Source organism: Sarcophilus harrisii, chromosome 3 (genome assembly GCF_902635505.1).
Source record: "Sarcophilus harrisii chromosome 3, mSarHar1.11, whole genome shotgun sequence".
Classification (NCBI taxonomy): domain Eukaryota; kingdom Metazoa; phylum Chordata; class Mammalia; order Dasyuromorphia; family Dasyuridae; genus Sarcophilus; species Sarcophilus harrisii.
Window position 1 is genome coordinate 156040996 of NC_045428.1, and position 14002 is coordinate 156054997.

General features: G+C 33.4%; 1 non-coding gene across 1 annotated transcript; it reads left to right on the forward strand.

Moving 5' to 3' along the window:
- Positions 1-7481: 7481 nt before the first annotated feature.
- LOC111720007 lies at positions 7482-7603 on the forward strand. The gene has a single exon (XR_002769899.1). It is a non-coding gene; the product is annotated as a U6atac minor spliceosomal RNA (small nuclear RNA).
- The last annotated feature ends 6399 nt before the right edge of the window (positions 7604-14002 follow it).

Consider the following 14002-nt stretch of genomic DNA (forward strand, 5'->3'; position numbering starts at 1 on the left):
ATGCTTATCTGAATAAAAGATTATATGACAACCAATATTGCTCAAATGAAAAAATATCTGTAAGTTTTAGTAGACTGTGAGGTCAATGAACCAATGTTATGACAAAACCATTAAAAATGTAGACCATTTTAGTTTACATGAAGGGAAATATTGTGTACAGAATAAGGAAGAGGGCCATTCTGTAAAATTCTACTTTGGTCAGATCATTTCTTGAGTAAAATGTTTAGGGCACTAAATTCTAAGAAGGATGTTGATAAATGTGAATGCTTTCTGAAGACAATTCCTGGGATTGCAAAAAGATTGTAAACAATACCATATATATTCAGATAAAGAAATTAAGTGTTTAGAATGGAGAAGAGATGAGGAAAGTCATGTAATCTGCAATAGAGTATTGAAGAAGGGGAATAAAACTGCCTTTGCTTAGTCTCAAAAGACAAATCTGGAAACATTGAGTTCAAATTGCAACAGAAAAAGTTTTAAATCAGTGTAAAGAAACCATATCAATCAAGGCAGTTCAAAGGTTTAGTCTCTATAAATAATAGAAACATTTGGCCAAGGATATTGTAGAAAAGTTGTTGTTCAGGTATGTGATTGAATAAAGAACCTATGAAGTATCTTCCAACTTGGAAATTCTGTAATGATACTTTGAGTGACTTCAAGGCACCAGTGTAGCCTGAGGACAGTGAATTTGAGATTTCTGGTGAAGCCTATGTATATTCTTGTTGTCAACAAGAATATCAAAGTATACTATACCTAAAGCTTTCATGTAGAAAAATACAAAATTAATCAGGCATGACTTGTTCATAGCTAACTCTTTCTGGCTCCAAGTCATCACTTATTCCCTTTTGATTGCTCATAAATAATTTGACACTAATAATATGAGACATATTAATTCAATATGGACAATAAGGATAACATGATTATACTGGTAGGAAAGTGGGATTGCCAAAAGGACATACAAAGAATTTAAAAAGCACCAAAGATAAAGTATCTATTTCACAAATCCTAAAACCAATCACATGTGATTTTGTATACATGTATTTATATATGTGAATATATAAATTATATATAAATACACACATGTATATATTTTTAGCATCTTTCTATATTGGCAAATAGGAGTAGATATGGGAAATCATATAAAGATAAGTGTCAACCATCTAAAACTTTTTTCTGAGCTATGTGGGTCTAGATAAAGATGTGACTTCAGAGTATATTGGATACAGAATAAATATACCAGTAACAAGATGATAATCCTTTTCCTTCAATAGCTACACCCAAACAAAGATCTGCTCTAATACAGCTAATTCGTAATGTCTCAACAGAGTGCTGGTTAATTTCTATTCTAATTATGACTAGGGAGTTTTTCAGTCCAGCAGTTCTTTCTTGTGGTTTAATTGATCAATGTGTACAAACAAAGCAGATGCTTTAGATCCTTTAGATGCTCCAGGGACTGAATTATCTGATTTGATTTTCTACCTTGATGAAAATAATTGAAACTTTGGACATTTCTTTGGAGTAAGTAAAAATGATTTATTTTTGCCTTTTTTTTTCCAGTTCCAAATAAACCTAGGCAAATATGGAAAAAATAAGCAGAGAAAACATTGAGAAATGTAGAAATATATGCAATTCTTATTTCATTTTTTTAATTCAGAAAAGTATAAAATTAGAATCATTACTATCACTAGGAACATGGCATATAGTCATAACTATATTCTTAATAACCTTTAGACTACCTTTAAAATAATACTTCCTTAGAAAGTAGCAAAATGTTCTACAATTTACACTTAGTTGAGAAATTCTACTAGTATTTCAGTTAGGGGATAATATATTTTCTTTTTTTTTAATCATTCCTAAAGATTCTGTACAAAAAGACACTATTATCTTCACTTAAAGTACAAGTTGGCCATGAGAAGATAGAAGTAAAAATTGTTAAATTACTCTGGTTAAAATTTTATGTTTATCTCAACACTACATAACAAAAGATAAACAGAGATAAAGTAGGACATTGATAAATTCCTCCTATAGGGAATGCTTTTACAACAGCTGTTCCCTGATCCTGCAAGCTGTATGAAATATATCCCATGATAGCCACATCTATAATAAATTGTTAAGTAAAGCAAAAATAGCCATATTACAATTATGAATCCTAATTGCCTAGAGAGTTGGAATGTAACATTCACTGAATAAAAGTTGAACAAAGCAGTGTTAATGATCTGTACCTAACAAAATAGTACTTGACAGAGGATAATTTATATATTTTTCCATAGTTCTTTCCAAGTACATGTCTCTCCCTGTCCTTGCTTAAATTATATAATCAAAGTATCATCTCATAAAACTTTTCTGTTTTTTATTTGTTTTGTTATGAAACATGATCTCATTCATACATACATGCAGAAAGATTAAACATTTGTAAAATATGTAATTTCCTCATCTATAGGTTTCAGTTTTTTTTGATAATCTAGAACTTAGCTTTGAGGTGAAATTCTCCATAACTATGGTTTTCCTTGGAAACTGATCAGTACTATGGAATTCTTTGCTAAGCTTCACCTTATTATTATTGTATTACTGCAAGACTACTAGAAAAATAAGATACTATAACTTTCTCAAAAAAAAAAATAACAACTTATTCTTGGAACACAAAATAAAAGAGTAATGTATATGATCTGAGAAAATACCCTAAATTCAAAAACAATGTCACAGAAAACACAGTATCTTTTTTTTTTTTTTTTTTTTTTTTTTTTTTTTACTGTAAAGCCAGATCTCCATGGACAATTGAATCAGAGGATGGCAGACTATGATCTAATATTTTAGGCTACAAATACACTTTTGCCTCAATGGTCTGAATAATTGAGTAGTTTGGGGCCATGAATTATCTCCATCTCTTCACAGCACTTTGCCTATTGAGACTCAAGCCCTGTCTACATGCTGTGACTGAATTGACTGTCACACGCTTGATTGGGCCTTTCAACCATCTTATTAACCACTTGTGGGACAGTCTTTCAAGTTGAATGTGTATCTTTCTCATTCAGTCACTGAAATCACTGAAATATCCCTTATTCCTCTTTGCCAGTATTAACATAGTTATTCTTGCCTAACTAACTATATGTTCTAAATAATTTGGAAAGCAACAGGTAGGGTGACCATTTATTAGTCATAGACTCCGGTAAGAGTTTCACTAGACTTTATGACTCAAAAGTCATCCAAAAACCAAAGTCAGGCATGATATCAGAAGTATTCCAGGAAATATATTGCTATCATTCATTTTTAAAGATGATCACCTGTGAACTAACCCAAGTGGAAGCATATGAACACTTTAATAATGTGGAATATGACTGGTTTTACTTAGGTTTAAAGAAAAGGAAAATGAGGATAAAGATGAAAAGAAAAGAAAGCCTCCTTTTATAAGTTGTAAAGGTAATAGGCTCACATCAGAAATGGAAGGTATTTTTTTTAAAGACATAAACTTTAATGACAGGTTAGAAGACAGTTGAAAAGAGGATGGAAGCATTTGAGAAAGAGTGAAGGAGGTACAAAAATGGGTGAAAACAGGGACAGGCAGAAATGTATGATGCAAGAAAGGGAATAATAAATATGTTGTAATTAATACCTATCTCCAAAGAACTGACTTCAAAAATTCTTCACAAGTTTATTAGTATAACCCATATTTGTTTATAATAATAATTATTATAAAATTTGTATTTCAAACTTAAGGTCCAATTAGTTGTTCCATTAAAATATAATGCCGTGTCAAGATATATACTAATTTTTAAAAATTATTTTAATTCAAAACTGCTTTTAATTCACAATTGCTAACATAGGGAAATATGCAGACTACATAACAAAAACAACAAAAAGACAAGGCAATGTGAATAAAAAGCTGCCTTTGAAATCAGAAATACTTAGGTTACAATCCTGCCTCTGACACCTTCTGGGTGTGTGGCCGTGGGCTATCTATCTTCCAGATAGTGATCCAGTAATTCAGACAACTCTTTAAAATTCTAAATTTCAGAGTCCAACCTTCATTAGTGGAGGAAATTTCTATATTTTGGACTTCCCTACAATAACAAAATCACCAATTTAGCATCTAACCAAGTAGCAAAATGATAGTCTGAATGGTTATCACTTAAAATTTATAAAGAACTTTCAAATGCATTATCTCATTGGATTTTCATGAAAATTTTGTGATATAATCAGGATAGTTATTTTACTCCCCATTTTAAAGACTAGTTGACATTAATGTTATGTTTAAGATTTACAAAGCATTTTACAGGCGTGAACTCATTGAATCTTCTCATCCCTGTGAGGTATCTTATTTTTATAAAGTAAAAAATCAAACTCAAAGGGATTAAGAAATTCTCCAAAGACACACAGCTAATGATGTCAGGACTAGAACTAGAAGTCAGATTTTTCTCTCCAATTCAATTATCCTTTCCCCTGCGTCATACTGCCCTTCTTTTAAATGCAGATATTAAGAGGATGAGACATGCATATAGATAGAATTTATATAGCACAGTAAGGTTTTTAAAAAGCTTTACAATTATCTTATTTTGTGCTCACAACAACACTGGAAGTAGATGTGAGTTTATCCATTTTTCAAATAAGGAAAGGTTAATTACTTGTCCAAAATCACACAGCCAATGAGTGTATGAAGTCAAATCTGAAGTCGTCTTCTTCCTGATTCTAGATCCCATGCATTCCCTATCCACTGAACTGACTTAGAAGTAAGGAACAACTTCATAAAGTATACTTACATTGACCAAACCAAAGGGGAAAATGTTTCAGTTAGAGGCAAAGACTTTCAAACATGTTTAAAGGTCTGGTTCTTAAAGATTCAGTGACTGCTTTTATAAATCATGTAGTTACATAATGAGAAAAAGTTCAACTTTTGTACCACAGAATGATTGCTTCTGGTTATTCTGATACTTTACACATATATACATGAACATATATACACATAGATGTACACATATTATATATATTCATGTGTGTGTAAGAGAGAAAGAATGAGAAAGAAAGAGAAAAAAGGAGGGGGGAAGGAGAAGAGAGAGCACTACTATTAGACTTTTGTAGGGAGTTCCTAGTTAAGATGCTTCTATCAAAGTAGTATATTTTCAACCTGTAATTTTTTAGAGTTGTTTGGAGAACCTTGAAATAAATCGACTTTCTAGCATCACAAACTAGTATGTGTCAATAATAGAACTTCAACTTATCATTTCTTGATTGTAAAATCAGCATTCTTTCCACGATCCCATAACTCACTGAATGATACTTTATCTGCCAAAATTTGATATTTAAATATCTTTTGACATAACTCAACATAGCATCTATCTTCTTGGATCAGGAATTGCCCATTATTGCCTTTGCAATAACTGTTCCAGAAATCAGACCCTTCTCTTTTCTTCCCAAAGTCCTGGTACACTCTCCAATTTTTTTTTTCCTGTACCCACTGCACCTCTTGGCAATTGTTCAATCTATTCCTACCCAATTACTAAAGTTTCTAGGACTCCTACAAATCCTAGCAGGATTTGACATATATTTCCCAATCCCTCTGGTACTATTTTGCCAGCTTGATAACCCCAGAGTTATACTTAAAAAAAAAAAAAACAAACAAAAAAAAACAATCAATTCCTAAATTCTGTTTGTAGCATTAATTGAATTTAAATTTCATTTTACAGAAGGAAAATCCTAAGAGAATGCAAACAGGAATTACAAAATGTAAAAACAAACAAACAAAAAAACTCATGCCCTTAAGGAGTTAAAAACCAAGTGAAAAGAAATATATTAAACACACATTCAATTTTAATATAGATATGAACAGAATTTGTGCATCAACAGGTTAAAGGAAAATTTGAACTTAATAGATTTGAACTTAATAGGGGGTTTATATAAGCAGCAAAGTAAATGGTTCTGAGAGAGCATCTGGTAGGAATGAAGAAGTTAATAAGAATCATTTTGCCTTTAGCTGCTCTTCTCCTCCAGTTAGGTTCTGGCAGCAGTGCAAAGTCCTAAAATACATGACATGAACACTTCCACTGTCATGTGGAGTAGTCCAGCTTCTTACGCTAAAGCCTTAGGCCAGTATTTGAAGGCTATTGAAAAGGTACAAATAAGTAGGATCTAGTATGTCAGACAGGCAATTACCTACACTGATTCCACTGGGAAAATATCTTTTTTAGAGTACTTTGAGGCTGCATAAATTGGCACTAAGGCTAGGACGGTACTTTATTTGTTCTCATATTCATTTTTGTTGTCCCAAACTCTCAAGTGATCCAAGGCTAGTGTGGACTTTTTCTTTCTAATTCATAAAGTTTAATCTTCTTTCTCATTAATAAATTAGCTTGAGCTCTTGTCCCAAATTATTAGGTTATTCATTTAATATCCTGGTGCAATTTACTTTCCTAATCATTGTTAATCGATCAATCAGTATTTATTAAGCACATACTATGTCCCAGGTACTAGTTGTTCATATATACATTTTTAATAAGTATAATCACTGCCTTCCAAAGATTAGAGACATACATACATACAAATGTATGACAATTGGAGATAGAACATAATATAAGGAAATACAAAAAGACCAGTTTGTAAACAGTACAATTGAGTAAACTGAGGTCCAAGAAGGTTAATGGATTTGTTTAAGGTCACACAACTGAAAGGCAAAAGCCAGACAAGTATCCTAGCTTCATCAGGGCAGTATTCTTCCTGCTTGCTATTTGTCCTTCATTCTCAAAAAGGACCATGACATTAAAGAGGTGATGCAATGATGTGCAAGTTAAGTTGGATTTAAGTGAGGGGGGACTGTACAAGTCACCAGCCTCACTTTCTCCTCCAGAGACATCTGGGTTCAGTGCCAAAACATAAATCAGGAGGATTTGTAATAGCCCTGGATACTGTGGGAGGTTTTGGCCTTTTTAAGTGAGGGATCTTCAATAGATCACAGTTTGATTGAGGCTGTACCCATTCAGTGATTAAAACTAGGTAGCAATTGAGACAAGAATTTCGTATTTCACCTGGTCCAAAACAATCTAAATAAATAAATGAATGAATCTGGGAGGCAAAGGCCCCCAGGATTTCTGGCCAAACTAGAAATGTCCACTATTTATACTTATTCTAAGCCATATTTTTAGTCACTTAACAAAAACTGTCTATGTATAAGATCTATGTTTTATGTCATTTAGGATTTAAAGAGATATAGCTATATAGGATGAAATCTATCTTCATTGACAATTATTATACTGATTTAAAATATTCAAAATCATATACATAAAACATGTATAGCACAAAACTTTAATTTCTTTGATCTTTATTTTTCAACTGTATTTTTAAAAAAATAGAATAATGCTTGTGACAACTTCTAAAACTATCCCTTATGTTCCAAATAGCATTACTAACAGACTTGGTAAATGAGAAAAGTTTTTTTTTTTTTTTTTTAATTGACTTGTCCTAAACTAACTGCCATTTAAACAATGTCATTTTTGGTGTTTTATAGGAGAAAAGAATGGTAGCACTCTCCTGGATAAGAATGGAAGAAGTTTTCTGGCCTTTACAACATATACACATAAGGCATTGCCACCTACTCTATGGCATATAACCATTCTTCCGACTCTGTACAAAGACAATCCTTACTGATGGATTATTAGACATTAATTGTGATATAAGTCTTTTCTACTATGAGTTTTAGTAATGTCCCAGGAATCACCAGGATTTTAAAGTAGCAGCAACAGTAACAACAGCAGGAATAGTAATAGTGATGATAACTATATGGTGGTAACAGTGGTGATACTGGTGGTATTGATTCTAATGTAGCAGTAGAAGCAGGAGTAGCAGTAAAGTGTGTGATAAGAACTCTCATTTTAGAAATTTAGTCCATTTATTCAGATTGGCAACTTTTCAATAACTTAAGAGTCAAACAGGCTTGACTGGGGCACTAAGAAGTCAAATGATTCTATGAGAGCCATATAAATGGCATGTGTCACAGGAAAGTCTTGACTCAAAAATTGGTCTTCTCTCTATTGTTACTTTGACTTATGATCCCTGTAAAATGCATAAGCCCCATAGTACTCTTGAAGTGATGGAATACATATTAAGACAAATCATAAATGACACATTGTTTTTTAGGAAGTTCAAAATCATTCAGTTCAATTTTATAAACATTTAAGTATACAATAAGTATAAAGAATTATACTAAGTAGAAGTATCATTTTTTTTTATGAGAGTGAGAATTTGTGTAATGTAACTTAAAAGAGAGTCCCCCCCAACTCCGGTTATGAGCAATAATCTGAAAAAAAAAAAGGTTTAAAATATTTAATATGCTGGATCACAGATAAAAATTGACTAGAATAAAAAGTTCTGAGGATGTTATAAGAGAAGAATGGTTTCCTCAATAAGAAATGGTACTTTAGTTAAAAGAAACCAATGAAGGTATTTTAAAATAAACAGTAAATGATACAAAGCATATATATGCACATATACATACACACAATATTTATAGCATCTTTTTTTTTCTGATGATAGGGAGCTGGAAATTGGGAGGATGCCCATCAATTAAGGCCAGGGATCCTCAAACTTTTTAAATAGGGGGCCAGTTTACTGTCCCTCAGATTGTTGGAGGGCCGGACTATAGTAAAAACAAAAACTGTTTTGTGGGCCTTTAAATAAAGAAACTTCATAGCCCTGGGTGAGGGGGATAATCATCCTCAGAAGCCACATCTGGTCCGTGGGCCGTAGTTTGAGGACCCCTGAATTAATCAATGGTTGAACAAATTGTGCTATGTTTTTTCGATGAAATATTATTGTGCTATAAAAAATGATGAGCAAAATGCACTCAGAAAAACCTGGAAAGACTTACATGAATTGATGAAAAGTGAAATGTACTGTGTACAAAGTAACAGCAAAATAGTAAAATCAACCATGAATGACTTAGTTATTTTCAGTAAGACAATGATCCAAATGATTACTTTGAAGGACTTATGATGAAAAAGCTATCCATTCCTATATAAAGAACCAGTGATGTCTGAATATAAATTGAAGCACTTGTTTTTACTTTATTTTTTTTGAGAGTGTTTTTTTTTTCTTTTTGGTAGAGAGGAATCCTATGTTTTCTTTCACAATATGACTAATATGGAAATGTTTTAAAAATTCAAAAAAAAAATCAGATTGTCAATCTTCCAACCTATACTTAATGGTATTTTGAAGACAATAGTAAAACAATTATTATTAAAAATAAAATGTGACTTTGCTCATGACTATATCTATCAAAATAAAAATAATAATGATAGAAGATGATGCTACCTAAATTGATTTGTAAATTTAGTGTTCTATCAATCAAACTACCAAGGAGTTATTTAAAAGACCAACTAAAATATTACAAAGTTTAACTAAAAGAACGAAAACTTTTTTATTTTAATTTAAAATAATAAAGCATGGTGGGGGGGGAGATAGACTAGTATTAAATTTTATCTCACACTATATCAACAAGGATCAGAAACAATCAAACTCAATAGTACGTTTGCTAATTCAAAGAACATAAATTGCTTAGGGTAGTTCTTCTTGATTAAAAACAATCATTGGAAAAACTGGAACATCATTTGTAAATAATAATCATTACATTTACATACATACATTATTTAATTGATCTGCAAAACAACTCCAGAGATGGATAATACAAGATATTATTATTCACATTTTATAGAAGAGAAAAGAGAATCTTAAAAAACTTAAATGATTTATTCAAAGTCCATAAAGCTGGAAGAGACGGAATTTAAACCCAAGTATTTCTATTTTCTTAAGGAAGATGTTACTTTATTTGAACTACTTTCATTTTTAAAAGTGAGCAATTTCATAGCAAATATATTTTGTATTTTCATAGTTTATCAGAAACTCCTCTTAAACTATTTTATCTTCCTTGTCGTTATTACACATATGCTGCCAGCACATTTGGGGTGCTTCTGCAAGGGCACCATTTTGGCATGAAACATGCTAAGCAAGATGAAGATATCATTCTTTGCCTAAAGCCACAGGCCCTTCCAAGAGCAGTGGGAAAAAACAAATGATTGTTAGGCTGGGTCAAATGCTAGACTGAAGAGATGCCCTGATTAAAAGGCTTAGCCAGAGGCAGAAAGCCCTTTCACTGTTCACCAATTCAAATATAAGGGCATTCAGCTCCTGCTAGTTTTCTGGTTAATTTGTCAAGTGTATAGGGTGTTAGGGATCAGAATAATGTATGAGCTTCAAAAGATTTGAAAAGAGCTGGTTAGACCCAAACAGTTGGATCTCAGAGCCAGTGTAGCTATTATTCTTTTAATTTCTGCTGCTTTATTCCTTACGAATTCTTTTCTGACTTTTTTGTTGTTGTTATTTGAGTTTCAAATTTATCTTTAAGCTATTTTCTTTAAAACAAATATTTTTTAAGCCAAAGAGAGAACTATTTTCTTTGCTTTACAAATAAAAATAAAACATAGATTTTTTTTTTAGAAGTCAGTGTAACATGTGTAACATGTGAACCTCTCAAAAGATTTTAAAAGTTTAATTTTGATCCAGGCTGTTTTCGTTCAGAAAACCTCAGAAAATCCACTTTTCTTTTTATACGTCTATTAATTCCTGATTTCAGCCAAATCCAAACTATCACACAAAGCAGTTTGAAATGGATTATATTTTTTAAAATTCCAAAAGTTTCTGAGTTTTAATATTAACAAAAATTCAAATTTCTATTCCTGCAAAGTGGGAAGGAAAAGAGAAGAAAAGAGAAGGATAGGATTGTGGGGAAAGACAAATAGTCTTCATGCTCAGACATGAAACTTCTTAGACACTAATAATCCACTCAGAATTACTAGGTTCAGGGATAACAAAGCACTTAATTAGTTCAAAGGAAAGATAAAGGTCTAATCTAGAATTTACACAAGAAAGGTTTTAGGGATCTCTCTAATTTTCTCACAGGCTAGGTCTAAAGTCAAGAAGTAGCTCATGTAGAATGAGCTCTTTCCTGAGAATTAGTACCACTAACTTCCTCCTTCACGTCCATGGACATAATCCAAAAGAATGTAAATTAATCAAGGCAGGGATAATTTTTTTGGGGGGGTGGAGGGACGGGGATGCTTTATTTTTATTTTAATCTTTAGCACCTGACATAAATTTACACAGAGTAGACATTTAATAAATGTTTTGGACTGGATTATTCTGGATGTAAATTCATTCTTTTGGGGAAAAGTAGATAGAATTGATAAAATGCTGGACCTGGCATCATCAAGAACTTATTGTTGATTCTTTTATTTTCATTCTTATTAAACCTTCTAGGGGCAGTTAGATGGTACAGTTCATAGAATACTGGTCCTCAAGTCAGTTAAAACAAAACAAACAAACAAAACAAAATAAATGGAATCACAAAGAATCAGACATGAATCAGACATGTCTAAAATAATTGAAAAAGAAAATGCTCATTCTTTTCTCTTCCTGATATGTCTTTCCTTCCTTCCCTATCACACCAGATATATATTGGCGATTATTATTTGTACTTTGTTTTCAAAGAAAATTAATGATATCATGAGGTTATTCCTTTGCTTGAATTTGATTTGGATTTAAATAAGGCAAAGTCAGAGGACTGACTTTGTCTTCGAGAATCATGGAAGACCAGTGGCAAGAGAAAAATCAAGCAGCAATCCAGGAATCAATGAATGATTTTGATATCTTCAATGCAAAATATCTATTTTGGGTGCTTTCATAGGCATTGAAACAAATTGTTCTCATGAGCCCATTCCACCAGGGCAATCTTCACATGCTAGTGACAGACATGGTCCTAACTCACTGACAAATTTGAGGTCTATTTGTTACCCTCAACCTAGTTTAGTTCATCTGCCAAGACAATTTTATTGAGATGTGACTGTGCATGCTACAGATTCTTGGAAAGATGGGTGACAGATAGACACAAAAAGTAGATGAACAGTCCTGAAAAGAACTTGGCAAACCCTCATACCAGAGGTGCCAGTCCTCCCTACACTCCAACCACACATTTAATAGGCTGGCTTGTCTCCAAAGGGAAAAAGATCACTCTGTCAGCCACATTATCAAGGCAATTCTATCATTATTATTTTAGATCTACTGGGTTATTTCAGAAATTTTGCTTATTCTCTTTTTTAAATCACATAATTGAAGCATTCTTCTGTTTTTTTCCCCCATACAACCTACCTCCAAACACATGTGATTCATCAAATATTAGAAATGGAGAGCATGATTTTTGTCTCTGGGGGGAAAAAAACTAACAGATAACTTTATGAGTAGAAAGAAAAGTAAAATTGTTTTTTCATTGGTCATCTTGATTAAAGTGATTTTAGGCTCTGGATACAATTAATTTAAAATTTTGTAATTTGTAAGGTTTAAATTTGCTTCACAAGACTAAGTTTATTCCTATATTTGTGTGTGGGAGGAAGGGGGTTCATATACACCTACAAGTATATAAACCTCTGAGATACACATATTTTGAGGATCAATGACTTATTCTTTTTACAGTCATTTCATCATGGAGTCTGCTTTGAATTTTTGCCAGAAATAGCCAAAGTCTGTTAGATCCTATCAAGATAAAAAGGCTTCTAAATCATAAATCTTCAGTTACTAACTGAACTGAGAGTTTAGTTTGGTCAATCCCTTCATACTGTTGTGGAAACAAAGGAAGACACACACACAGAGGTAGGGGAGCAGAGGTGGAGGAGAGGGGGGTAGCAGACAGAAAGACAGATGAAGAACAAGAAAAAAAAGGAGGAAAACAGCAATTCTAACAAATAATGACAATGGAAGGAGAGAGGGATCTGAAGAAGAGAAGGAAGGAAGGAAGGAAGGAAGGAGGGAAGGAAGGAAAGAGGGAAGGAGGGAAGGAAGGAAGGAAGGAGGGAAGGAAGGAAGGAAGGAAGGAGGGAAGGAAGGAAGGAAGGAAGGAAGGAAGGAAGGAAGGAAGGAAGGAAGGAAGGAAGGAAGGAAGGAAAGAGGGAAGGAGGGAAGGAAGGAAGGAGGGAAGGAGGGAAGGAAGGAAGGAGGGAAGGAAGGAAAGAGGGAAGGAGGGAAGGAGGGAAGGAAGGAAGGAGGAAGGAAGGAAGGAGGGAAGGAGGGAAGGAAGGAAGGAAGGAAGGAAGGAAGGAAGGAAGGAAGGAGGGAAGGAAGGAAAGAGGGAAGGAGGGAAGGAAGGAAGGAAGGAGGGAAGGAAGGAAGGAAGGAAGGAGGGAAGGAAGGAAGGAAGGAAGGAAGAAAAAGAGGTAGAGATGGAGCAAGGGAAGAATGGAGGGAGGGAGGAAGTAAAGGAGGGAAAGATGGAGGGAAAAAGAGAGGGAGAGAGGAAGGAAGAGAGAAGAAAAAAAGAGAGCACAAATGAGAGCATCAGGGAAATAGTTTTATTAAAGTTTTAATCTAAGTGCTGGGCATACTAACAAAAGCAAACAAGAGAGTCCCTGGCCTCAGCCAGCCTTTGTTCTAGTGGGAGAAGTAAACAAAAGGGAGCTAGCAAGTAGTAGAAGGAAGAGCAAAGGTAAAAAATATATAGTAATAGACTGAAGAACCCAGCATGATTAGTTAGTTCCTGGTCTCATAAGGGCTTGCTTGTTAAAACCAGAATGAACAAGAGTAGATTGCAATATCTGGTAGAATGAAGAGTAGTTTAAAAGTCAGGCCATATTGGAGGGGATGCGGGAAAACTGGGACATTGATGCATTGTTGGTGGAGTTGTGAATGAGTCCAACCATTCTGGAGAGCAATTTGGAACTATGCTCAAAAAGTTATCAAACTGTGCATACCCTTTGATCCAGCAGTGTTACTACTGGGCTTATATCCCAAAGAGATCATAAAGAAGGGAAAGGGACCTGTATGTGCACGAATGTTTGTGACAGCCCTCTTTGTAGTGGCTAGAAACTGGAAACTGAGTGGATGCCCATCAGTTGGAGAATGGCTGAATAAATTGTGGTATATGAATATTATGGAATATTATTGTTCTGTAAGAAATGACCAACAGGATGATTTCAGA